Source organism: Pezoporus occidentalis, unplaced genomic scaffold, assembly GCF_034315485.1.
Source record: "Pezoporus occidentalis ecotype Australia unplaced genomic scaffold, CSIRO_AGI_Poc_V1 ctg1, whole genome shotgun sequence".
NCBI classification, from domain to species: Eukaryota; Metazoa; Chordata; class Aves; order Psittaciformes; family Psittacidae; genus Pezoporus; species Pezoporus occidentalis.
The window spans coordinates 7,906,996-7,933,023 of record NW_026912778.1 but is presented as its reverse complement, the minus strand read 5'-3'; the positions used below and the strand labels follow the sequence as shown (position 1 = coordinate 7,933,023).

At 39.8% G+C, this 26,028-nt stretch overlaps 1 long non-coding RNA gene across 1 annotated transcript in view; it reads left to right on the top strand.

The window, feature by feature from the left end:
* The window catches only part of LOC134164440 (uncharacterized), a 65,350-nt gene extending 47,096 nt beyond the window's left edge, over positions 1-18,254 (top strand). Inside the window, exons 3-4 of the long non-coding RNA XR_009965191.1 lie at positions 11,793-11,883; positions 17,921-18,254. This is a non-coding gene — a long non-coding RNA (uncharacterized LOC134164440). The remainder of the gene's footprint in view (positions 1-11,792; positions 11,884-17,920) is intronic.
* The last annotated feature ends 7,774 nt before the right edge of the window (positions 18,255-26,028 follow it).

Below are 26,028 nucleotides of genomic sequence, written 5' to 3'. Positions count from 1 at the left end.
CTTGTGCACGAACCAGATATTCTCCTACAGTGGGCCCAAGGTCTTCATTCTCACAGTCCTTGCGTCTGCCTTCCAAGACATGGGTGGTGTGGTCAGAGCCTTTGCCAGTGAAGACCGAGGCAAAGAAGTCATTCAGAACCTCAGCCTTCTCCAAATCCTGTGCAGCCAGGTCTCCCCAGAGCTTCCTGAGTGGGCCTACGTTGTCCCTAGCCTGTTTTTTATGTGCTATGTACCTGTAGATTCCCTTCCTGTTATCCTTAATATCCCTAGCCAAGTTTAATTCTAACTGGGCCTTAGCTTTCCTAACCAGGTCCCTAATTTCCCAGACAACATCCCTGTACCTCTTCCCAGGCTGCCTGTCCTTGCTTCCACTTATTATAAGCCTCTTTTTTTCATTTGAATTTTCCTCAGGAGCTCCTTATCCATCCAAGGAGGTCTCCTGGCCCTCCTGCTGCACTTCCTTCTAGTTGGGATGCAACAGTCCTGCGCTTGTAGCAGGTGATCCTTGAATATCAACCAAGAGTCTTGGGCCCCCCTGCTCTCTAGGGCTATATCTCATGGAACCTTACTAGGCAGGTGTCTGAAGAGGCCAAAGTCTGATCTTTTGAAGTCCAGGGCAGTGAGCTTGCTGCACGCTCTTCTCATTGTCCTGAGGATCTCGAATTCAACCATCTCGTGATCGCTGCATCCAAGGCTGCCCGGGAACATCACATTTCCAATGAGCCCTTCCCTGTTGGTGAGCACTAGGTCAAGCATGGCACCTCTCCTTGTCGGCTCCTCTATTATTTGTAGAAGGAAGTTGTCTTCCACACAATCAAGGAACCTCCTGTATTGCTTGTGCCGGGCCGTTCCGTCCTTCCAACAGATGTCAGGGTGGTTGAAGTCACCCATGAGAACAAGGGCCTGTGAGCATGAGGCTTTTCCTATCTGTCTATAGAGTGCTTCATCCGCAGGTTCTTCTTGATCAGGCTGTATGTAATAGATCCCCACAGTAACGTCTCCCATAGCTATTTTCCCTTTAACCCTGACCCACAAACTCTCTGTTAACTGATCACCTGTCCCCAGACAGAGTTCCATCCTCTCCAGCCTATCCCTAACATAAAGGGCAACTCCCCCTCCTGGTCTGCCAGGCTTGTCTTTTCTAAAAAGCCTGTAACCTTCCATTCCAACACTCCAGTCATAGGAGCCATCCCACCATGTTTCTACAATGGCTATTATATCATACTCCTGTAGACGTGCACACATCTCTAATTCCTCTTGTTTGTTCCCCATGCTACGGGCATTTGTATAGAGGCATCTGAGCCAAGCTCCAACTGAAGCCGGCTCATTGGCTGGAGAGGCTGGAATATCTCTACATTGCTCTGAGCATTTATTATAGGTACTGGCAACTGACTGGGTGTGTTGAGTTGGAATGATGTCCCCCTCCCCCAGCACATCTAGTTTAAAGCCTCCTTGACCAGTCTGGCAAGCCTCCTACCAAAACTGCTCTGACCAGCTCCACCAGCACCCAGTAGACATGGCCTACAAACTTGGGTCCTGTGTTCAAGACACCCAAACCCCTGACTATAACAACATCCTTTTAACCATTTATTAACCTGGCCAATCCTCCTAGCTTTCCTTAGGTCCTCCCCTGTACCCTGGAGAATTGATGAAAGGACTATCTGAGCTCCAGAGCCTCTAACCACCTCTCCCAGGGCTCTGTAGTTCTTCTTTATGTTCCCTAGGCTACTACTATCTATATCCCTAGCACCCACATGTATCACTAGAAGCGGGTAACAGTCCGTGGAACTTACTAGAGCAGGCAGCCTCTCTGCCTCATCCCTGATCCGTGCCCCTGGTAGGCAGCACACCTCCCTTGAGACCGGGTCAGGCCGACAGATGAGTGCTTCTGTGCCTTTCAAAGTAGAGTCCCCTACTACTACGACCCTCCGCTTTTTCCTGGCAGCACCAGTAGAGATCTTTACCTGTGCATCAGCCGGCTGTTTCTGGCTCGAGTGCGTTTCCTCATTAGCCCCCTGCAGGACAGCAAAGCAGCTCTGCGTGGGGACAGGGGATTTAGGAGGAAGCCCCTTCCTTTTGATTGTCCTCTTCCTCCTTTTTTTTTTTTTTGTGTGTTTTCTTTTTGTCACTAATTCCCAGCTTCCCAGGTTAACGTCCTCCTTCTTTCCTTCATGAGCTAGAGGGGAAGCTTGAGGCCCCTGCACGGTTTGGGCCTGGAGCAAGCATTCCTGCTTCCTCTCAGCTTCCCTGACATCTCGCAGCCTATTAACAGCATCCCGCAGCTCAGCCACCTGCTGCAGGAGGACCTCCACCAGGGAGCACCGAGTGCAGCCCTGCCCATTGCGCACCCTCCCCTCACCAGACCGGTGCAGGCACTCTCTACACCCCGAGCTCTGCACTGCAGCCTCCCCTCTCATCGGCTCTGTCTGGGTGCCTACGCTGGCCACCGCCGGGGCAGCCAGAGCAGGGCTCAAAAGCCTGGCCCTGGTCATACGGCGAGTGCTCACCACCCCCTCGCCTACGCGCCCGAACTGCCCCGCCACACTCCTGATCGCTCGAGCCCCTTGGGACAGGTTTTTACCCGCTCAGGGCTGGTGCCGCTCCTCCTGGCTCCGCCCCGTGTGAGTCAGCTGCTCGCTCTCGTCAGCTGAGCTGCCGGCTCCTGGGCAGGTCCTGTCGAGGACTTGAGGCTCCCTCGGTGACTCTCGCCGCTCTGAGCTGAGGCTCCTGGACGCTGATCTTCCCCCCCTCTCCGGTGTTGAAGGCGTCCTCTCTCGAGCTACTCACCTCAGCAATGTTACTTTATAAAACAAATCTGTTACTCTGATTAGTCTGTTCCTGCTTCAAAGTTCTGATTCTTAATCAGTTGAATTCCCACTTCAGTGTAATCACTATTTTACCCTTTGCCATGCTAATCTCCAAACTACATAAAATGTTTGAAACCATGCTCTTATTTCTTGAAGCTTACTGATTTTTGACAGCCTCTTTATGACAGCTCTTATTGAATGCAGTTTGCCAGATGTTGAACAGAAAACTGTATTTCCCACCTTAATGTCAAAGTGCTATCTCCCTCATCATTTTTATGTAAGGCAAGAAGAACATTCTCTCTGATTTGATTCAACTTTGTGTTCAGCTTTTGACAATGGATGCATTATCAAACTTACAAAAATTCAGCCATTCCTGGTTTTGAGCTGTTCACTGCAACTCTTTGTATGTGGCCATCCAGCCAATTCTTTATCCACCAAGTGGTCCATCTATCAAATTGATGTATCTCCAGTTTAGAGATAAGGATGTTCTGCAGGGCAGTGTGGAACACTTTGCACAAGTCCATGTAGATGATGAGTTGCTCTGCTGTTGTTCATCAGTTCTGTAGCCCCAGCTTAGAAGGCCACCAGATTTGTCTTGCATGATTTGCCTGGTGTGAAGCCATGTTGGCTGTCACCAACCACCTTGTTTTTCATGTGCCCTAGCATGGTTTCCAAGAGAATCTGCTCCATGATCTTGCCAGGCACAGAGGTGAGACTGACTGGTCTGTAGTTCTCTTTCCACTTTCCCCTCTGTAAAAATGGGGGTTATATTTCCCTTTTTCCAGTATTTGGTAAGTTCGCCTGACTTTCATGTATTTTCAAATACGATGTATAGTGACTTAGCAACTTCATTCACCAGCTCCTTTGGGACACACAGATGGATTTCATCAGGTCCCATGGACTTGTGCATGTTCAGGTTCCTTAGATGATCTCTAACCTGATCCTTTCCTAAAATGGGCTTAAGTTCTTCATTCTCCCAGTCCTACATTTGTCTTTCATGGTTCAGGATGATTGATATTTACTTTTACAGTGTAGGGAAATATTAAAATGTCATTATTTTAAAGCCCACTGTTCAATTAACCTGAAGAACAAATTAAATAACTCTTAATTTAACATCTCATCAAAACTGACTTGTCCAGAAATTGCAGGAGTAACTATTTGCTCTTCAGGACGTAGGTTTGGCAGTCATGGTCTAAGTTCTCTTCTGGCTCCTGTTTAAAAGGTGTTTTGATCCTGGGAAATCTGTTGTAATTTTTTTCTCCATGGTAACGTGAGGATAAACATAATTCTTTTTGTAAAATGCCACATGGTCTACAGATGGAAGGTGGTGTGTAAAAGCTACATAACTGTTATTTAGATCATATATAACCTACCATTTGTTATTTTATACTCTACTTCACACTTTTCTGCGTTCAGGCTAACGGCAACCTCTCCCCTTCTTATCAGTCACATTTACAGGACCGTAGAAAACTCACAATCTTTCTGCTTGTTTTTATATAAGATGGGGGTAAAAGTTCACAAAGCAAGAGTACAGGCTAGAGGGCAGTGTGCTGGAAGCAAAGGAAATATGTCTGTGATCGGCAGCCTCGCAGAGATCGTGGGAGACTCTGGCAGAGCGTATGTCATGGAGCCCTAGTAAGGTTGCACAATATTGAGTGGAAGTTACAGAAATCCCTGCTGTCTGATGACAGTAAATTACATGTTTCTTTGCTACAGATTTGACTGTAAGGGAAAGCTGGATGAAAAGTGACTATTTCCAACTCATTTTTTCACTAGTATATTAGAGCTTCTATAGCATTAGAGCTTCAGCTCCCTGCCTTTGTTTTTGACCGCACAAGCAACCCTGTGTGCAGGCTCTCTTCTTCCTTATGATAACTGGTAGACAGCACATAGGGACCTAAATAGCCATGGTATTTTTGTGATTTATATGCTACATATAATTTTACTTTTAGTTTTTGGACCTTTTTGTGTTTTTTTCTACAATGAAGTAATACAAGTATTACTGTTACCAAAACGTTACCTCTGAGCTGTGAAATACGTATGTATTAATTAATGTATTTATTTACACTATTGCGTGATCATTGAAAACCAGGCAAGTAGTTGGACAGAATTTCTATATTACAAATGCTAAGAGTCCATAGTTCTATTGAGCTTAGATTACTTATGTAGACATATCTTTTAATTTAAGAACTGTGACTTTTCTGCTACAATTCTTTAAAATATTTTCTTCAAGCGATCCCAGCAGGATTAAAAGCATTGCTCTACATGTCTCAGGACACCACTGATAAGAACAGTCTGGAACTAGCGGACTGGGTTAGAGTCAGCTTCATCAATCCTCCAGACATAATCTAAGAGCAGAAAGGCTTACTTTGACCAAAATGACAACTTCTGCTCATGATGACACTGCTGTGATTGTGTCCTTCTGTTCTTCATCAGTAGGATATTTCAGGAGGGTGTTTAAGTTAAAAGGGAAAGGTTGACAGTGCGTTTCCCATTTTATGGTAATCTAAGATTTATTTCCAGTCAAGGTCTCTCTTTAATATATATATATATAATGGCTGTGATGTGTCTTTAAAAATAGATCTTTCTTTGTGATTAAATTAGAACTTTAGTCTCCAGTATGTAATGTTTTATCCATTCAGGATGAACCATGAGATGAGTTTCAGTATTAGCATTTAGAACATCAACAGTGTGCAAGCCAGAGCATATGGCTTGTAGGAATTAGTGATGATACGGTATTAAGGTAGTTGTAGGAGTCTAGAAACCTGCTTCTCTACAAAAAGGGTAAGATTCATGTGAAAAATGTTTATTCAGGAAAATGCAAATAAAGTAAAAAAAAAAAAATTAAATTAGAAATAGAGCCATGTTTCAGATTCAGATTTGAATATGGATGTCCTTATAAATTAGGAGACTTTGTGTCTGATGTATGGGAATGATTTTTCTGAGAATCTTGGGTCGCCAGCATTAATTACCAGATATCTTTATTTGTAGATTAGAAATATCCACAGACAATTCTTTCAGTGCAGTTTCTCTCAATGAAGTTTTTAGTGTTTGTCATGGTTTAAGCCCAGTTGCTAAATCAGAACCACATAGCTGCTTCCTCCCCCTCACTCCCCCCTACCCAGGCAGGATGAGGAGAGAATCTAAGGAATGTAAGACCGATGGGTTGAGATAAGAACAGCTTAATAATTAAAGTACAATATACTACTGCTACTACTAATAATAATAATAACGATAAGGTAAATAACAAGGGTAGAGAATATGAAACTAAGAAGAGGAAAGGGGGAAAAAAACACAGAACAAACAATACGATTGCTCATCACCTGCAGACCAATACTCATCCTGACCTGAGCAGCGACAGGTCCCTTCAGGGTTACTCCCCCCAGTTTATATGCTGGGCATGATGTGCTGTGGTATGGAATACCCCTTGGCTAATTTGGGTCACTGTCCTGTCTCTGCTCCTTCCCAGCTTCCTGTGCCCCTCCTCACTGGCAGAGCATGAGAAACTGAACAGTCCTCAGGAGTAAGTGCTACTTAGAAACAATTAAAACATCAGTGTGTTATCAACATTATTCTCAGACCAAAACACAGCACCGTACCAGCTACTAGGAAGAAAATTAACTCTATCCCAGCCAAAACCAGGACATGTTGCTTCTGGGTAGAAAGAAAACCTGTTTTTAGGGAGGGTTCCAAATAGAGTAATTCTTGGTAGTTTGGTAAGAATGAAACACTAAGAAAGGTTGCAAAAACATCAGTTGTCTGTCAGAATGTAGAATTGACATTGTTCTTGCCTTAAAATAAGGTTAAAGAACATGTCATTGATGGCTTACTGCATAGGGAAGTTTTTCCACTCTCTTTATGAAGATTAAAGCTTTTTCATTCTTTCACAAGTATGGCAGTCATTTGGCAGAACATAAAATACATGATGATCAGAAGTAGCTTTGTAAAATCCACTTGTCCCCTTTTAAAACTTATCTATTAGTCTGTTTAAAAACAGAGATACAGTTAAAAAATTTCCCTGTGGGCTATCTTGAACAAAACTCAACTTTGCATGTTTGTTATTCCAGTCTAAGCCATGAAATTCTGGACCTCCACAAAGTTTTTCAAAGCAGCTGGAAATACGAAACTTTGTGTTTGAAGGTTTTATTTATTTTTAATAATCACTTAGTTCTGAGTCATGGTCCCCTGATCATCCTCGTGGCCCTTCTCTGGACTTGTTCCAACAGTTCCATGTCCTTTTTATGTTGAGGATGCCAGAACTGCACACAATACTCCAGGTGAGGTCTCACAAGAGCAGAGTAGAGGGGCAGGATCACCTCCTTTGACCTGCTGGTCACACTCCTTTTGATGCAGCTCAGGATACAGTTGGCCTTCTGGGCTGCAAGTGCACATTGCCGGCTCATGTTCATTTTCTCATTGACCAACACCCCCAAGTCCTTCTCCACAGGGCTGCTCTGAATCTCTTCTCTGCCCAACCTGTAGCTGTGCCTGGGATTTCCCCGACCCAGGTGTAGGACCTTGCACTTGTCATGAAGTTCAACAAGGCTAAGTGCAATGTCCTGCATGTGATTTGGGGCAATCCCAACCACAGGTACAGGCTGGGAGGAGAAATGATTCAGGGAAGCCCTGAGGAAAAGGACTTGGGGGTTTTGGCTGATAAGAAGCTCAACATGAGCTGGCTTCAGTGTGCACTCACAGCCCAGAAAGCCAGCTGTGTCCCTAGGATGCATCAAAAGAAGCGTGTTCAGCAGGTTGAGTTAGGTGATTCTCCTCCTCTACTCCATTCTTGTGAGACCCCACCTGGAATTCTGCATTCAGCTCTGAGGGTGGTTCCAAGACAAGAGGGACATGGACCTGCTCAAGTGAGTCCAGAGGAGGCTGGAGCACCTCCTATGAAGAGAGGCTGAAAGCGCTGGACTCGTTCAGCCTGGAGAAGGCTCCAGGGGGGACATTAAAGCAGCTTGCAGTACCTGAAGGGTGCCTACAGGAAATCTGGAGACAGACTTTTAACAAGGGTATGTAGTGACAGGACAAGGGGGGAATGGCTTTAAGCTGTCAGAAGGGAGATTTAGGTTAGATATTAGGAAGAAATTCCTTAGTGTGAGGGTGCTGAGACACTAGAACAGATTGCCCAGAGAAGCTGTTGCTGCCCCATCCCTGGCAGTGTTCAAGGCTTGGAGGTCTAGTGGAAGGTGTGTGTCCTTGCCCGTGGTAGGGGCATTAGAACTTTGGAACTAGATGATCTTTAAAGTCCCTTACAACCCAAACCATTCTATGATTATATGATTCTGTGATTCTATGACTAAATCATGTCAGCTATGCAGTAGTGCTTGAATATTAGCACAGGACTGTTTATGCAGTTTTAAGTACTAACTATTCGTGTTTTCCAACAGTCACATCTTTTTGCTTTTTCATATTTTAGGCTGTGTTGCACAACAAAATATGGTGTTGTGCAACAAAATTAAAACTGTTTAAAGAAGAGTTTAATGCAGTGCCTTAGAAATGCTAGTGCAGCTTTATGTGTGCGTTTCTAAGTTTAGTTCACTTTTCAGCATACCCTATTTTCTGTAGCATGAGTATATATGATTTTATGTGATGACACAGTATCAAAAAAACCTCTCTTCTCTTGCCCATTATTTCTCAACATCTTTAATAGATTCCAGGTTTAGGGATATATTATTCCTGAGGACTTTTAAAAATAACTAATGAAATAGCTATTTGTTTAGAGGAGGAAAAAGTGATTTATAATCCAAAAGAAGTCAGAAATCTGAATATTTAATGCCAGGCAAAGCCCAATATAAGTGCCTGAAGTATATATTAATGGAAAAAGGAACTTATAGCAGTTAATGTATTTTCAAAGCATTTCTTTCCTCTAATGTTACATAAGTATTCCAGTTCCAAAATAGATTTAACTGATGCCAAATCAGTTTCTGTACATCCTTTCAGCAACTTGGAAAGTGATAGGAATTCTGCTTAATGAAAATTAGATTTTTCAAAAGGCAGAAAGCCCCTTTCATGTGGCTTTAAGTTCTCTACTATAAGTTCTCAGATGTTCACTGTCACTGACTGATGATACAAGCATTATTTGAAAGAGAATTAACATGAAATAGTACAAAAAATCTATTAGACATTGTAGATTATTGATAAAGAACTGAGAAGAACATCTAAGCTCTAGTGGACTGGCTATAGGACACAAGCAGGCTAGTGTTAATACATTTTTTAGTAAATAAATAGGAATACTTTCCAAATGATGCAATCTTGAAAAATTGACGTATCCATACTGATCTACTATGAGTATTATTCTTTTGATTGTTTTATTTATTCAGTGTGGAATTTTTCAGTGTTGAATTCTCAAGAGATTAACATAGGGGAAGCGCAGAGTTTAATGCTATAAATATTTACTAAAATCTATTCTGGATAACCAAACCAACGAGGGTGGCTGATTTATTAAAAAAAAATCACTTCTTATACACATTCACACACTCCACTTCCATAACCAGTCAACATTTTTCTGTTAAACTTGTCTTATAGACAAAAGCTGCACTTAAAGCGTTTGTGTGTGAAATTATGTGACTTTTGTATGTGTAAATAAATATATTAAAACTCCCCTGATAATTACAGATAACCCATTGTAAAAAAATCATCAGTTCGGGCAAGCACAATGAAAGGACATGATTAATTAGCATTCCAGACAAACTTCTAAATCACAGTAACTTTGCTCAGGTTTACATTGTGATCTTTTAATTTATTTTGATCAATTTGGTTGACATACTGGGATTAAAAATGCTGCCTTTTGAGTTATAAAAACCTTATTTGTATACAGAAGAAATAGGTAAGTTTAAAAATTGTGGAATTAACCGAACAGAATACCCACATGCATGTCGATCATCTGTGACTTCTGAGTGTAGTCTCCTGCAAAGAAACCATTTTAGAGTGCTTTCGGAGTAAAAATACCAGAACTGAATGCAAATGTGGAGACTGAACTGTAAAAAGTTGCATGTATAAAGGATTACTTAAAGTTCATGGAATCCTTAAAGTGAGCATATGAATGTTTTTCATTACATGAAATAAGGTAAGTGAGCTGCATACATGAAATAGTATGCAATTATCTCTAAATACATAAGTATAAATTAACAAATACTGATGATTCCAAAATTATTCTAGATTTTCAAGTTTACTTAATCTTGGCAAAATAAACACCAGAATACTTCACATTTGCAACATATTTGTTATATAGTAAACATCAGATAATTCTAATTTGCAAGTTTTACTTAACTGTTTTCTTCATTGCATTAGACCAAATGTCTCCCACAAATAAAGAAGATGAAGTTAACCTCCCCTAACATTTGTATGTCCACTACTTACCCTGTCACATGATGGTCTTTTCATAGTCAATGACTGTTAGTCAACATAGTCAACAGAATCTGGAGTCCATTTCGCATTAAGTTGGCAACTAGATGAATCACACCCCAAAGGTACCTGTTGCTGTCCATGGAATGCCAAATTGTGATTGACTAGTACAGATGTCTGTGCTGTATATGCTTACACTTCAGGGAGACAAATCCTGTGCAGTCACTCTGAGTTGTATGAGTGAATCAGAATTTATGTGCAAACAGTTGACTCAGTAGAAATTCTACAAAGCATTTGTGGTTTGGATGTCTGATACATGTCCTGTCCAAGCAATCTGGGCATTTTCAGTACCTCATACCAAGCCCACAGGACTTATTGCGTGTACACAGGCCATTTCCACTGCATAGATCGGGTTGAAGAAATAAAAAATGCATGGTATGGGCCAGTTGGCTTGTCTGCAGATGCACTGAAAACTTCACTGGCATTTCTTGGTGTGCTACAAATGCTATACTACCTGAACTGTTGAACATCCTGGGTAAATGTCCATGCTGCCATGTTTTATTCGAGCAAGGTTACCATTATTCCATGGAAATCCAGAATTAGTATCTCATACATTACCTGAAAAGCATATCAAATGAATAAGTTTAATTTTCCTTCACATGTCTAGCAGTGATTTCTCATAATTCAATATAAAATGGAATGCATATAACAAGAAATAGAAGAGAAGGATTCGTCTTATGGAAAGGTAGTCATAAATCCTCAGAACTAATTTTTCACACTGGTTTTATGAACCACTGGAGCTGAAAAGCCTTGGAGAACTTTTTGGAATTTTCTGGCAGAAATAAATACAGTTGGCTGGGTCTAATAAAACACAAAACGTCTCAACTAGATATGAAATTGTTGTTATTGTTATTGTTAGAAAATCACTGGCCATCTGGTTTGGCATAATGTGCCATAAGATACAAAATATGGGTGTAAAATTTAGCATTCAAATATTTTCTTTAAAATAGAGGAGCCAAATATATGCTACATCATCAGTATTCACAACTGGAAGAGAGAGATAGAAACTGAAGCTCTGAACTCTACACTGTGAAAACTAATATAGGACAAACAAAATAAGCTGTTCGTCTGAAGAGTAAATGAGCATACACGCATGATGAAACCCTCATTTAAACTCAGATGCTAGGGAATAGTACAGTGGCACTTTAGATACAATTTACAGCCTTTATTGGAAATAATTGTGTGCATCCTCTCAGGAGCTATACAAAGATTATATAAAACAGAAAGAGCCCACTTTTCTGAAAAAGAAGAAAAAGGGTGCAAGCAAGAATTTTCCTGGGGTTTTTTGTTTTGTTTTTTTTTTTTTTTTTTCAAACTTTACTTCTACAACTTCAGGTACTCTTTGCAGCAAGGCAAATCATTGAAGCAATATGAAACACCCAGGTGCTGCAGACAAAGCAGTTCTGATTAAAATCCAGATTATCTAATTACCCTATCAATATCTTTACATTGATCACTTACAAATAATGTTTGATAAATAAATGCTTGCAGTTAATCCTTTGAATTTAAAAATGTAATGTATTTATATCACAATTTAAATGTCTCTAAAACTAGATGTATTCCCCTTTCTTCCAGCTGCCTCCAGTGGATTTATGTGACTATGTAATGGAAATTAGCAAGAAATTGCTGTATATTTTCAGAGACTACATGGACCTCAGGAGAAGAGGTACTGGAAATGGATAGATTTTCATTATTTTATTCTGATTTAAGTAACTGAAGGAAGAAAGTATAGTTGTCAGCAAAAGGAAAGTTAGAAATAATCTGACTGAGAAGAACTATAGGCCTGGAAGAGCTATATAACACATGGTTTTGCTTCAGATCATGTATAAGCTTGGACACACTAGGCAGGTCATTAGCAATCTGAACATACGCATCCAGGCATTCTGTGTTATTCTGGTGGGGGAACCTCTGTGACTCTGCCTTGCTTGCCAGGCAGGAGCACTTTGTGCTTGCAGGAGTCTATTTCCCCCTGATTGCTGTATCAGGTACCTGACTGGATCACCCTACATCTTTAGAATACCCATGCTCTAAGTTTGGAGGGAAGCCAGAATATGTGTATGTCTTGGGGAGTGCAGAGGTAAAAGCATACACGTCTTATTCCAGAAGTTGAGAAGTGCTTTTGTGTTACAGAGTTCTCATTTCTGTAATGAAAAGCAAACTATCCAAAACAAGTAAAAGATATTATTGTAATCCTCATAAAGATAAAAGGTGTTAGCTATTATTGTCATTACCTCACGATCCTCAGAGTCAGCTATTGGGGATGAAAAACATCTGGGTGTCATTTACAAAATCTTAAGTGAATGAATTTGACAAATTTGTTAAATGAAACTGAGCAGTGACAAAAAATTAAAGGGAATATGCTACCTCCCTGCAGTGTAATACCCGGCATGTCTAAAAGTTGGTGGGTTTGGGTTTTGTTTGTTTTTCTTTTTTACCAGGGAAATCAATAATACATGAAATAGAAATTCATAACAGCTGAAGAGCAATTTGTATGCCAGCATTCACCATTTATCTTGACACATGGGTATGTTGTGGAATCATAGAATCAACTAGATTGGAAAAGACCTTTAAGGATCACCAAGTCCAACCATTTCCCCTTGACTGCCAAGACCATCACTAAACTATGTCACTGAGGCCCTCATCTACATGGTTTTTGAACACTTCAAAACTGTCCTGCCAAGCATCATCATTAAATACCTTTTAGGAGAATACATTTTTCAGTAAAGCAAAAGGCAGAAGGGGACTATTATAGGGAGGCCTTTTATGATTTAAAAAGGAGTAAGATGTCTGAAATTTTCCTTCTGAATATTGGCTGCACTTGTTTTGGGCAAAGGATACATTCAGTACAATATTAAGTTGAATTGATATGAAAATGAAGCCAAACACTACACGGTGAGAGAATGCAGATTTTGGTGACTAACCCAAATCTGTCAATTTTCTACCTACCTGTACTACTATATACTTACCCTATGTTAAATTAAAGATCTTTGAAAACTGTAATGTGAACCAGTACCCAGGTCTTGCAGATCTAGTCCCATTCATAGTACTTTGTTTCTGTCATGTACGTACTTCACTCTAATTCTCAGCACAATTGTTTAGGGTCATCAGGATGTCATTAAGAAATGCAAACACTGAATACTATGTACTCATGATTTAATTTTTTATGTCCATAAGTCTTCTTTACATAAATAAGCATCGGGGGTAATGTTTATGTGGGATGTTCCACTCATCATTTATATAACTTAATCCTAATTTTTTTCATTAGTGCTCTTAAGCAAGATAATACTGAACTTTGTATATATTGTGCCTTATATATGTAGACAATCATACATGTACACAGCAAGGATGCTGGGAGAGGACACAGCCAAGACAGCTGATCCCAACTGACCAAAGGGATATTGAATCATAGAATCATAGAATAGTTAGGGTTGGAAAGGAGCTTAAGATCATCTAGTTCCAACCCCCCTGCCATAGGCAGGGATACCTCACACTAAACCATGTCCAACCCAGTCTTGAACGCTGCCAGGGATGGAACCATCACAACTTCCTTGGGAAACCCTTTCCAGTGCCTCACCACCCTAACAGGAAAGAATTTCTTCTTTATATCTAACCTAAACTTCCCCTGTTTAAGTTTTAACCCATTACCCCTTGTCACAGTATCACACAGTATCACAGTATGCTAGAGATTGGAAGGGACCTCAAAAGATCATCTAGTCCAATCCCCCTGCCGGAGCAGGAACAGCTAGATAAAGTTACACAGGAATGTGTCCATGTGGGTTTTGAATGTCTCCAGAGAAGGAGATTCCACAACCTCCCTGGGCAGCCTGTTCCAGTGTTCTGTCACCCTCACTGAGAAGAAGTTTCTTCTCAAGTTTCAGTGGAGCCTCTTGTGTTCCAGTTTGTACCCATTACCCCTTGTCCTATCATTGTTTGCCACTGAGTAGAGCCTGACTCCATCCTCGTGACACTCCCCCTTTATATATTTATAGACACTAATAAGGTCACCCCTCAGTCTCCTCCAAACTATAGAGACCCAGCTCCCTCAGTCTTTCCTCATAAGGGAGATGCTCCACTCCCTTTATCATCTTAGTTGCCCTGCGCTGGACTCTCTCCAGCAGGTCCCTGTCCTTCTTGAACTGAGGGGCCCAGAACTGGACACAATATTCCAGATGGGGTCTCACCAGGGCAGAGTAGAGGGGAAGGAGGACCTCTCTCGACCTACTAACCACTGCCCTTCTAATACACCCCAGGATGCCGTTGGCCTTCTTGGCCACAAGGGCACAGTGTTGGCTCATGGTCATCCTGTCGTCCACTAGGACCCCCAGGTCCCTCTCCCCTACACTGCTCTCTAACAGGTCGTTCCCCAACCTGTACTGGAACCTGGGGTTGTTCCTGCCCAGATGCAGGACTCTACACTTTCCCTTGTTATATTTCATCAAGTTATTCCCTGCCCAACTCTCTAGCCTGTCCAGGTCTCGCTGGATGGCAGCACAGCCTTCTGGCGTGTCAGCCACTCCTCCCAGCTTAGTGTCATCAGCAAACTTGCTGATAGTACACTCAATTCCCTCATCTAAATCGTTGATGAATATATTAAATAATACTGGTCCCAGTACTGACCCCTGAGGCACTCCACTAGTTACAGGCCTCCAACAAGACTCAGCCCCACAGACTACAACTCTCTGGCTTCTCTCCTTCAGCCAGTTCACAGTCCACCTCACTACCTGATCATCCAGACCACTCTTCCTCAATTTAGCTGTGAGGATGCTGTGGGAGACTGTGTCAAATGCTTTGCTGAAGTCAAGGTAGACCACATCCACCGCTCTGCCATCATCCATCCACCATGTTATTTCCTCATAAAAGGCTATGAGATTGGTCAAGCATGACCTCCCCCTGGTGAAGCCATGTTGTCCTATCACTACAGTCCCTAATGAAGAGTCCCTCCCCAGCATCCCTATAGGCCCCCTTCAGATACTGGAAGGCTGCTATGAGGTCTCCACACAGCCTTCTCTTCTCCAGGCTGAACAGCCCCAACTTTCTCAGCCTGTCTTCATACGGAAGGTGCTCCAGTCCCCTGATCATCCTTGTGGCCCTTCTCTGGACTTGTTCCAACAGTTCCATGTCCTTTTTATGTTGAGGATGCCAGAACTGCACACAATACTCCAGGTGAAGTCTCACAAGAGCAGAGTAGAGGGGCAGGATCACCTCCTTTGACCTGCTGGTCACGCTCCTTTTGATGCAGCCCAGGATACAGTTGGCTTTCTGGGCTGTGAGTGCACATTGAAGCCGGCTCATGTTCATTTTCTCATCAACCAACACCCCCAAGTCCTTCTCCACAGGGCTGCTCTGAATCTCTTCTCTGCCCAACCTGTAGCTGTGCCTGGGATTGCTCCAACCCAGGTGTAGGACCTTGCACTTGTCATGGTTAAACTTCAGAAGGCTGGCATCAGCCCACCATACAAGCATGTCGAGGTCCCTCTGGATGGCATTCCTTCCCTCCAGCATATCAACCTAACCACACAGCTTGGTGTCATTGGCAAGCTTGCTGAATATTCACTCAATCCCATTGTCCATGTCACCGACAAAGATGTTGAACAAGACCGGTGCCAACACCAATCCCTGAGGGACACCACTCATTACTGTCCTACTGGGCATTGAGCTGTTACTCACTACTCTTTGCATGTCGCCATCCAGCTAGTTCTTTATCCACGGAGTGGTCCATCCATCAAATTGATGTCTCTCCAATTTAGAGACAAGGATGTCATGTGGGGCAGTGTTGAACACTTTGCACAAGTCCAGGTAGATGACATCAACTGCTCTACCCCTATGCATCAGTTCTGTAGCCCCATCATAGAAGGCCACCAAACTGGTCAGGCAGGATTTCCCCTTAGTGAAGCCATGCTGTCTGTCACCAAGCACCTTGTTGTTTCTCATGTGCCTTAGCATGCTTTCCAGGAGAATCTGCTCCAAGATTTTGCCAGGCAAAATCTTGAAGACTGGCTGGTCTGTAGTTCCCTGGGTCATATGTTATTTCATACGTTATATATATATGATATGATCTAACATACGTTATATATGTCATATCATTGTTTTATATATATCATATGTTATTTCATAACATATGGCGTCATGCTCAACATGTAAAGCTGTGGGAAGAAGAAGTAAAAGGGGGATGCTTCAGGTGATGGCATTTAACTTCCCAAGTAACTGTTATGTGTGATGGAGTCCTGTTTTCCCAGAGATGGCTCTAAACACCTGCTTGCTGATGGGAAGTAGTGAATAAATTCTTTGGTTTGCTTTGCTTGTGTTCATGCCTTTTCCTTTACTTGTTTAACAGACTATCTCCACTCACAGGTTTCTTTACTTTTACCCTTCTGATACTCTTTCCCCATCCCTCCAGAGGAGGAGAGTGAGTGAGCAGTTGGGTTGTGCTTAGTTGCTGCCTGGGGTTAAACTATGACATTTTTATGTGGAAGAAAAAAAGACAGCAAACGCAGAGAACTGAGGAGTGGAGTATACTGAATTATGCTTACTGTTGCCCCTGAAAATGGTACTAAGGTTTATTATTGTTGGGATTTAGCTTCTCAACAGTACCCACAGCATCCAGTGCATTTGCTGCCTTAATATCAGCTACAAGCTAAGAGTCTGGCATTGACAGCAGTCTGCTCGTGGAAATTTTTCTGTTTGTTAGACATGAAGGTAATGACTACAAATTATAATGTTAGAAGAAAAATTATGTATGAAAGTTCTTCGGGTTTTCAGTAAACTTTGAATTTTTTATATCTATGTAGCACCTTTTTTTCCGAGGGTTCTTGATCCTAATGGTTTCCTTTTGGGAATTAAAATTGTGGTAGGAGTGTAGAATAGTCCATATGGAATACTGGATAAATGCATGTGAGTGTACTTGTGCATGAACAAAGATGTAAAGTATAATGCTGTGCAGTCATATGTTTCACTTGGCATAAAAGGCACTTCAGAGGCTTGCTGAAGTAGTCAGAATGACTTTATTCAGTTGTGTTTTAGTCAAGCTGAGTATCATTTAGAGGACCAAACGTTACTCTGCTTTACTAGAAGTAGCACCATTTGAAGCAATGTCCCAGCACTGTGCTACCCAAATAACAGCACAGAATATTTTGTAGTATGTACATATATAGGAATATTTGCAGGTGCATTTACAGATACATATACACTTCCTCTCCTCATGAAGCAGGCAAATAAGTTCTTCCTACTGCTTTTTTATCCTCACTTGCTGTGTTGACACTAATACAGAGAGGATTAACAAAATGTTCTATAAACTTTTTTGATGAAAAATGTTTAAGGGCTGCCAAGTCCATAATCATTTGTGTCTTGAAGTTTTGATGAGAAAGACTGTCAAGGAAACAAATAATAATGAATTACAATAGAAAATGCTGCCTTTAGAAAACTGGGGAGATAGGAGCCGAAGATCTACCAGACTAATCTGTAATTGCTGAGGCTTTCACAATAGAAGAAGACACTGCATGGATACCCTAGGTTTTAATGTAAAAAGTTTATTTGTAAATGTTTTAATGAGTTTTCAAGGAACATTCTGAAGATAGGTGGCAAAGACAGTTTTGACATCATGCAGTAAGGAGTACAGTCATTTTCTGAAATGTGTTCCAGGCAACTGCTTGGCTCATTTCTACACACATTAAATTTTTGGTTTTTTTTTTTTTTTTCCATTCCAGACTGGAATGTGAAGTGATCTTATGGAAATTCATGAAGAACAGGTGAACTAATTCAATGGGAGAGGAACATACCTGCTATTTAATTATTGATGAATATTTTCCAGAATTCCATTAGTTTCCCAGAGGTCACTGCTAAATTACATCAAACTTTATGATGTGATTATATCATGAATCAAGATTCAAGTGTTTAACAAACAAAATAATTTAACATTGATATAATGGGAACTTGGAAATATTTCTTTCTTTCCCTTACCTGAAAAGTTCCTGTCTAGCAGCATGAGTTTGGCAAAGCAGTTCTGGATGACAAATTTTGTTTGTTTGCTTAAATACTCATTGTAAGAGCTGTAGGTGGGCTATTAAACTAAAACAGCATTTCCATTACACTGTGTCAAAGCAGAACCCATGTCCTCCAACTGGTGGCTAAGATACTGTCAGCAGCATGCAAAAGAAATTCAGACACTATAAATAAAGCTTTTATTTCCCCAAAGAGCTGTTTTTTTAACAGCAGAAATACTATAACTTTTCTACTTCTATTGATTTTACTTCTTAAGGACTAAAATGGAGCCTCACTTAGTAGAATGTCTTCTGCCTGAAACTTACTACTCTTTTTTCAATCCATCTTTAAAAATAACTAAATAGGGCCTTTTTTATACATACCAGATTTAGTTTGTATACGTAGAGATCACAGATTCAGCACTGGGAAGAAAAACAGGCAATATATACAGATTAGGAGGAAAATTATTACTGAGGTACAGAGAAACACCTACACTGGCTTTCTAGTCTGTAATTCATATTGAGCTTCTCATCAGCCAACACCCCAATGTTCTTCTTCTCATGGGTGCCCTGAATCACTTCCCCTCCCAGCGTGTATCTCTGGTTGGGATTGGCCTGACCCATGTGCAGGATCTTGTACCTTTTTGAACTTCATGAGGTTGGCATTGGCCCACCTCTCAAGCATGTCAGGGTCCCTCTGGATGGCATCCCTTCCCTCCAGCATATCAATCGCACCACATAGCTTGTGTTGTCAGCAAACTTGCTGAAGGTGCACTCAATCCCACTGTCCATGTTGCCAACAAAGACGTTGAGCAAGACTGGTCCCAACGCCCACTCTTGAGGAACACCACTCATTAATAGTCTCCACTTGGACATCGAGCTATTGACCACAACTCTTTGAGTGTGACCATCAAGCCAATTCCTTATCCAGGGAGTGGTGGATTTGGCAAATCCATTCCTCTCCAGTCAGCATTTTCGTAGCAATCCTGCAGGTTAAATGTACTGAATCAGCCACAGGAGCCTACATTTTGTTGTCATCCCAAAGATTTAGGAAGGATAATGTAGCAATTGCTGGATGCTACATATATTCATGCATTCAGGTAACCCTTTTAAAGCTGCTGAACTAGCAGGTCTTACAGCTTTTGTTGCCAATAAAGTGGTGATACACTGTCATTAACTTCAGGGCTGTAATTTGTCAACTGTCAAACTGTATGAACTGATAGTCTGAAAGCCCCAAGATTTGGAAAGCTCACAAACCAGCATCTCACCTGTATGATTTTGATCATATGGGTTTTCAGTAAAATAAATAGTCAATGGGTAAAATTCTGGTCTTTTAGTCTTCCGTGGTGAGACAGCAGGTCCTGGTGTAGTGCCAAAGAGAAAGGATATAGAAAATACATTCTGGAGTACTGGAAAACTTTTGTCAATTTATTCATTTTCTTCCCATCACTGCAGTGGAGGTGGGATTAGACTTGGCACTGTGAGGCTCATAATGGTTTGTCATCATGTGATTATTGCCTCCTGTTTTTGCTCCTGCCCTGTCAGATTGTGGCATGTATAAGAAAAGGAAGAACAAAGAATAACAAAGAAACCACCAGAAAGTGAGATTTACAGGAAAGCGTGATTTCTATAGGAACTGCTGTATGGAACAATGATTGTCAAAGTAGCCACCACTTGATCACAGAATAAAAAATGTACTGGCATCCAGCTGGATTGTCATGCTAAATTGGGTATCATCTGCATTTGGGTTTGTCATGATGACAGAGCTTTACTCCTCTTCAGTTTTTCTTTCACTTGAAAGCTGGAGTTCAGAGCCTTATGAAGTTGATGCGATTTTGTAAAGATACTGACTTTTCTCTGCTCACACTCACCAGCCAAAAAGCTGCTTTGCTTTTCTTTTTTAAAATAATTAATCTAGCTTAAAAATGGATTAGTGTTGTCATATCTTCTTAACAATGTGAATAGAAACTCAGAATGAACAGCTGTCTGGACAATCTTGGATGAAAGCCTTTCCCTAGGCAAATGCAGTCAATGCACAGGCACATGCAAGGGCACACTGCAGCCGTTACTGATGCCCATCTGTTAGACTGGCATGGTGCCCGCTCAGAAGCCGAGTCTGAAGCAAGGTCTTCATGCTGTAGGCTCTGCCTCCTCTGTGACAGTACTGCCACCTGGGTGCCAAATGACTTTTCACAATGACTTCCAGTTTTAGGTAAAAAGCAAAATAATACCACTTTAATAATGAGGACAAAAATTATGTAATCCATTGAAAAACTTGTTTTACTTTCAAACAAATTTGATGTAATGGCTTTACTGATGCGTGTGTGTGTGTATACACACACATTTATATGAAAAATCACATTGTTGTTTCCTGTTCTGACAAGTGACTACAGTTACTCCTTTTCATGAAGACAGAGAATTTGTCATTACCTAGGCAAGTGATCTATAGATCTTTCCTAAGTATAGGGGAAGGGATAGATCAGAATATTCAGGAGTTATACCTGGGACAAGATTATTTACAGAAAAGAGATCACATTTAAGTGTCTGAAGAGGCTGATTCTTTCTACCCCGGGAAATTCTTTGAAAAACACAGGTAACCAAATAAGAGACATTTGATTTCAGATTCTTCTGAAATGTCTGTCCCTTACCTAATGTTTCTGATGGAGTCAATGCCACCAAAAGTTAGCAGTAAACTTTTATAGGCAGTGAAAGGAATTTGGAGTAATTCCTACTGCAATGCATAATCCTCCTACAAGCTGTTAAAAAGACCTTAACTGTTGTATGCAAAACTATAGCTGCACTGTTTCATATCCTGCCAAAATTGGGCTTATATTTTACAGCAGAGTATTCTATTTAATTATGTTTTCTTCAATAGAACGATTTATTCTTTTGTTGTGGTCTGGTAAATTAAATACTATGTTTATGACATGTCCAATAGTATAATGTAAAAATGTGGGTCAGTTTGTTTTGTTTTGTTTTTTTACTTATATGACCTTAAGTATGAAAGTGTTGTGTATTTGGAACACTGGGCTATTGCCCTGGAAACCTCACTGATGAGATTAATAAGAAATAACTTCAGAATATTTTAGCTTTTCCTATTTAATGGAATATGACTATTTTACCTTTATATGCATACAGGTTTATTATTACTAAAGGAATTATGTTTAGTCATCACGAAGAATACAATACCACAATGACAGAAGTAAAAATGCCTTTTAAGTTTTTAAATAGAAATATTACAAAAAAATCACCAGGGGGCAATGTTACACAAACTCTCCAAGTTCCTTTTAATGTGTGAGCATATACTGCCTTTTAGAAAGATGTGTTAGCTTTAGCCTTCAGTTATGTAAGACTCTGCAATAGTAGCAGCTCTCTCTGAAGAGGGAACTTCATGATTATCAGAAATATTTACTGTTTCCTTGACATCTGATCAGAATTCATCATCGAGGCAGACTTAGTTACTCATAGGTAGACACTGTTTTCTGAACTCTGTGAATGAGAGACATACATTAAGCCCTACAGGCTACTCGGGTTACACAATATAGTTTTAACACTCTCAAGTGATGTCCCAGATGACTGGACTAATGGAGCAATTGCTATGAAGTGGAAGCCCTTAATGCGGGGATAGTTTTACAGTATGAAGAGCTTTCCAGAGACCAGAGAAAAGATTTCATCATATTTTAGTTCTCTGCATTGTAATGCCTCACAAAATAAAAGTGACGTTGGAATACACTGTACTGTCTTTTTGCAAAGAGCTACTAACAACAATATCTCTGAATCTGCAGAGAGTAAAAGAAAAAAAAAAGAAATGTTTAATTAGTGTTTCAATAGAGAAAGATTGTTCAAGTATGTTCAAGTAGGAAGGACATATTCACTATCCATCCCTGCTCTGCGACCTATAGTTGTCATTTATTTGATCCTTGCAGTGGTATTTATGATAATACAAAGATAATCCTTAGGGTTTTTTCATTGAATTGTTAGATTTGTTTGTAACTGTCATACCACCAGTTTCTTTCTTTTATAAAGCAGAAGAAACATTTCATGTTTGACTCCATCCAAAATATTTAAACTGCATCTTGTATTTTTAAAGCATCTACTGCTTTACCTTACTTATGAAGTAATGACATTCAAGATACCATACTAGCCTCAAAAAAAAAAGGATTTCAAATCCAACAGGGTTGGACTATTTTAGGTTATTTTCAGCCCATTTTAAAGGGGCTAATGCTTATATTTAGTTATATTTCTAGGAAAAAATTTTTTTTTTTTTTTTTGTTATCCAAAGTCATGGAGCACTCGGCACATGGAAGGTAATATCCATTGGCTTGTCACCACCATAAAACAATGCTCCTGAAAATAGTAGTGCAGAAAAATGCTCTAATTTAACATGGTCCTAGGAAATGTAGATGGAATTATATGTGGAATTAAAATGGCTTCTGAATGAACTGATTCCATTTCAACACCAAGTCATATGGAAAGATAGAATATGTGATTCTTATTTATTGTATTGCTGGAGCTGACAAAGTAATTTAAGCAATGTAATGTATGCACAAAGCAGTTTGGGTCCAGGTGTAGCCCGATGACTTAATACCTGGTTTTATATACTTGTTCATCAGGCATATAAAAAAATTCAAACTGTTTTCATTTGCCTCTGAGGGGACTGAATTTGTATGAATTTGCAGCAGAAGTAATTTATGTGTTTGAACAGCAATTTTCTGACTGCAAAGATAAATGCTCATCTCTAGCCTGTGGTAAGCAAACTTACAGGCTGAGTCAAATCAAAAATTGAATAATGGATTAGTTAAATAAATAAAAAATTTAACTTAGAAAATATAACATTTGCTATCTACTCTTACAGACTTCCAACTTCAGGAATTATACAGCAGCATTTGAATCACTTTCCCAGCCACAGATGTTGCTTAAACCACAGTGACAGAAATGGAGCTGAATAGCACAGTACCATAGTTACTTTGGCAAAATAAAAAGCAAACTCTGGAAGAAGTCCAAACTCAAAGAATATTGGCCCTGCAAATAGATGTGGGAAAGCCAACTTCTTGCACTCTCCAGATATGTCGAAATAGACAGCTTAAGAAATATTGCTTTGTTTGATGCATACGACTTTAGATGTCCTGAAATAGCATGACAGGAAGTCTTTATTTACCAGTCTGTTGGCTACTATTTCATATGACCGCTTTAAATGGTTATTTCCCAGTGAGGTGCACTGAGAATAAATATTTCAAAAGTTAATAATTATAGCTTCAAAATACCCCAAAATGGTTTTGAAACATAACATGAAATCCACACTGGCAGTTCTGCTATACTTCTTTGCAGCCACAGTGCTTAAAATGTTTCACTGCATCTGTTTACCAGGAGCAGCAGAAGGAGCATAGGGTTTACACAAAAAAAATTGAGGATCTTCAGATGTGTAATTTGGTGTCAGGAGCAGACTAACACCTGAATTATCTTTGATAGCCCTAGCACTGATTAATTTTAAATAACTGTGTGTTGCCACTACATTTTCACCATCTACTAGTAACGCATTGTGTTTATTGCATTGTTTTCGTGTTTCTACAACATCCTTGTCTTTCAATAATGTGGAAGCGCCAGCTTATTCAGTTTGCAGTATAAGACTAAGGCCTATTGCCTTAGATTCCTCCTGTCATTTTCTTTCCACAAGTTTCTTTTTTGTACCCCTGCTAACACAGAGTTCCCCCTCAGTATCAACTATCTTGAATTAACTTTTACGTAAATTTGGCTTGGAATCCGGCTGTTTTAGAGGCTATAGCTGTTCCTGCAGCAGCTGGAATTAATGAGGTTATTATGTCTACTGAAAAATTAGACTTTTGGAAGTAGGAACAGGGCATTCTCAGTGTGTTCTGGTTTTATTCAATCTGCATATGATATGTGGATATTGTCTTTAACTCTTTATACACACATAAAATTATTTGTTTGGAAAAAGACAGTTGCCTTTGTCAAATAAGAGTCTTAGAAAACTCATAGAAAAGGAAAATAAATAAACTTTATTTTCCATTACAAATATTCGATGGCTTTTGTATAACAAGTAGTTAATTTTGGGATATATTTTTGGCCATACTGAACAATTAAGCCAAAAGAATTGTCCATAAGTCACACAGGTTTTTATCTAAATCCATCTATATTTTAATAGAAATCAAGGTAGACATAAGAAATAAAACTCAGTCAAATAAATTGTTAAAATGCTCTCTTTGCTTTTCCCCGGGTGAATATTGAAGTAGTTGTAACTTAAAGTTTATATAAAAATATAAACCAACAAAATATAGAATGTTACAGTGCAAAAATATCAGAATATTCTACAATATCTACTGTCTTTTTTTTATCTTAAATCAACATTTTTACAATACAGGGACATGAGATAGGAAGGAACATATAAAGGTAAAGTGTATGATAATAATAATGGTAATGGTAATGATGATAATGATAAGCTTAGAAGAAGAAAGCTGTAAGTGAAGGGGAAATTATAATACGGAATATTGTTAACATAGAGGAAAAGACAGAGTTTGTTTTATTAATTTTTGGAGCCTGCAGATGGTGTAAGTACCTTAAAAATCCTTCAGAATTCTAAAATGATGATTTTCTCTTTTCTACTAGTATTTTATACAACTACACTGTGTGTTTGGTAAGATTGTGGGTTTTAATCTGGTAGAAATCTGGCTTTTCTTCTGCATAAATCAGCAAATATATATACTTTGTATTGTTCAGAGAGCCTCATGACAATGTAGGTTCTTGGACTGTATAATCTATAAATAATTAAATTTTATTAATTGATTTGTAGGTTATTTGTGGGGAAGAAGAGTGGGTGAGATACTAGAATATAATAATGGATACTTTCAGAATATGAGAAAAAAAATCGTCGTTGATTTTCTTGCATGTTATCTACAGCCAACTAGGATTCTAGCTTCATAGCAGATGAGGATTTTAACTAAACTTGGTTAGAACCTTTCTGCACTGTATTTGCAAATTTCTGGTGAAATTATCACAAGATACAGTCACAACAGTAGATTCAATTACAGGACTGACTATTATGAGGTTTCCTAGACATTGTAACCATTTACTCTCTCCCAAATCGTATCTGTGTGGGCTGTGGGCAGGGTGGGAGAATCCCTTACGGGATGTTGGGCCAGGGCAGTAAAAGCTGGTAGTTCCCTCAGGTTCTGAGCTTTTTTCAGTTAATGGCTTTGTACCTTTACTTAATGGGTATCCCAGTCTATGCATTAATAATTCATCCTTAACACTTGCTTCTTGGTGAAAGAACTCCTCCTTGATCTACCAATATCAATTTCAGTATTCATTGTATATTTTTGTGATAATTTTCAGTAAGTGACTTTATGAGTATTAAGCTATATACTTTCACCTTTGGGCTGATACAAAGTGAAGCTAAGTAGAAACTGAAAATAGATATTATTGTGCTAGTACCAAGTGGCCAAATTTTGGTCTGCTTTATGTTGAGACTATTGAATTAAGCACTACATTTTCTTTTTTTATAAAAAGTAGCGAGGGCACTGATTGCAATAAAGACTTATTCCTAAAAGTCTTACTACTTTTATAACACTTACTTAGGAAAGGTCTGCCTCTTCACAAGGTGTCATAAAATGCTTTTTTTCTACACTGAAGTCATTAGTGTAAGACATGGTAAGAAAGTTTGCAAGAAAATTTGTACTGAGATACCATCTTAGAAACTGCATTTTTTTCCCCTATGAAAATATAAACAAACTTAAGTACCTATATCAGCAAAGCTATCAAAGTGTATGTCTATGGTAAAATGCAGTGTTATGAAGAGATCTCTGTGAAGAAGTTTGAGA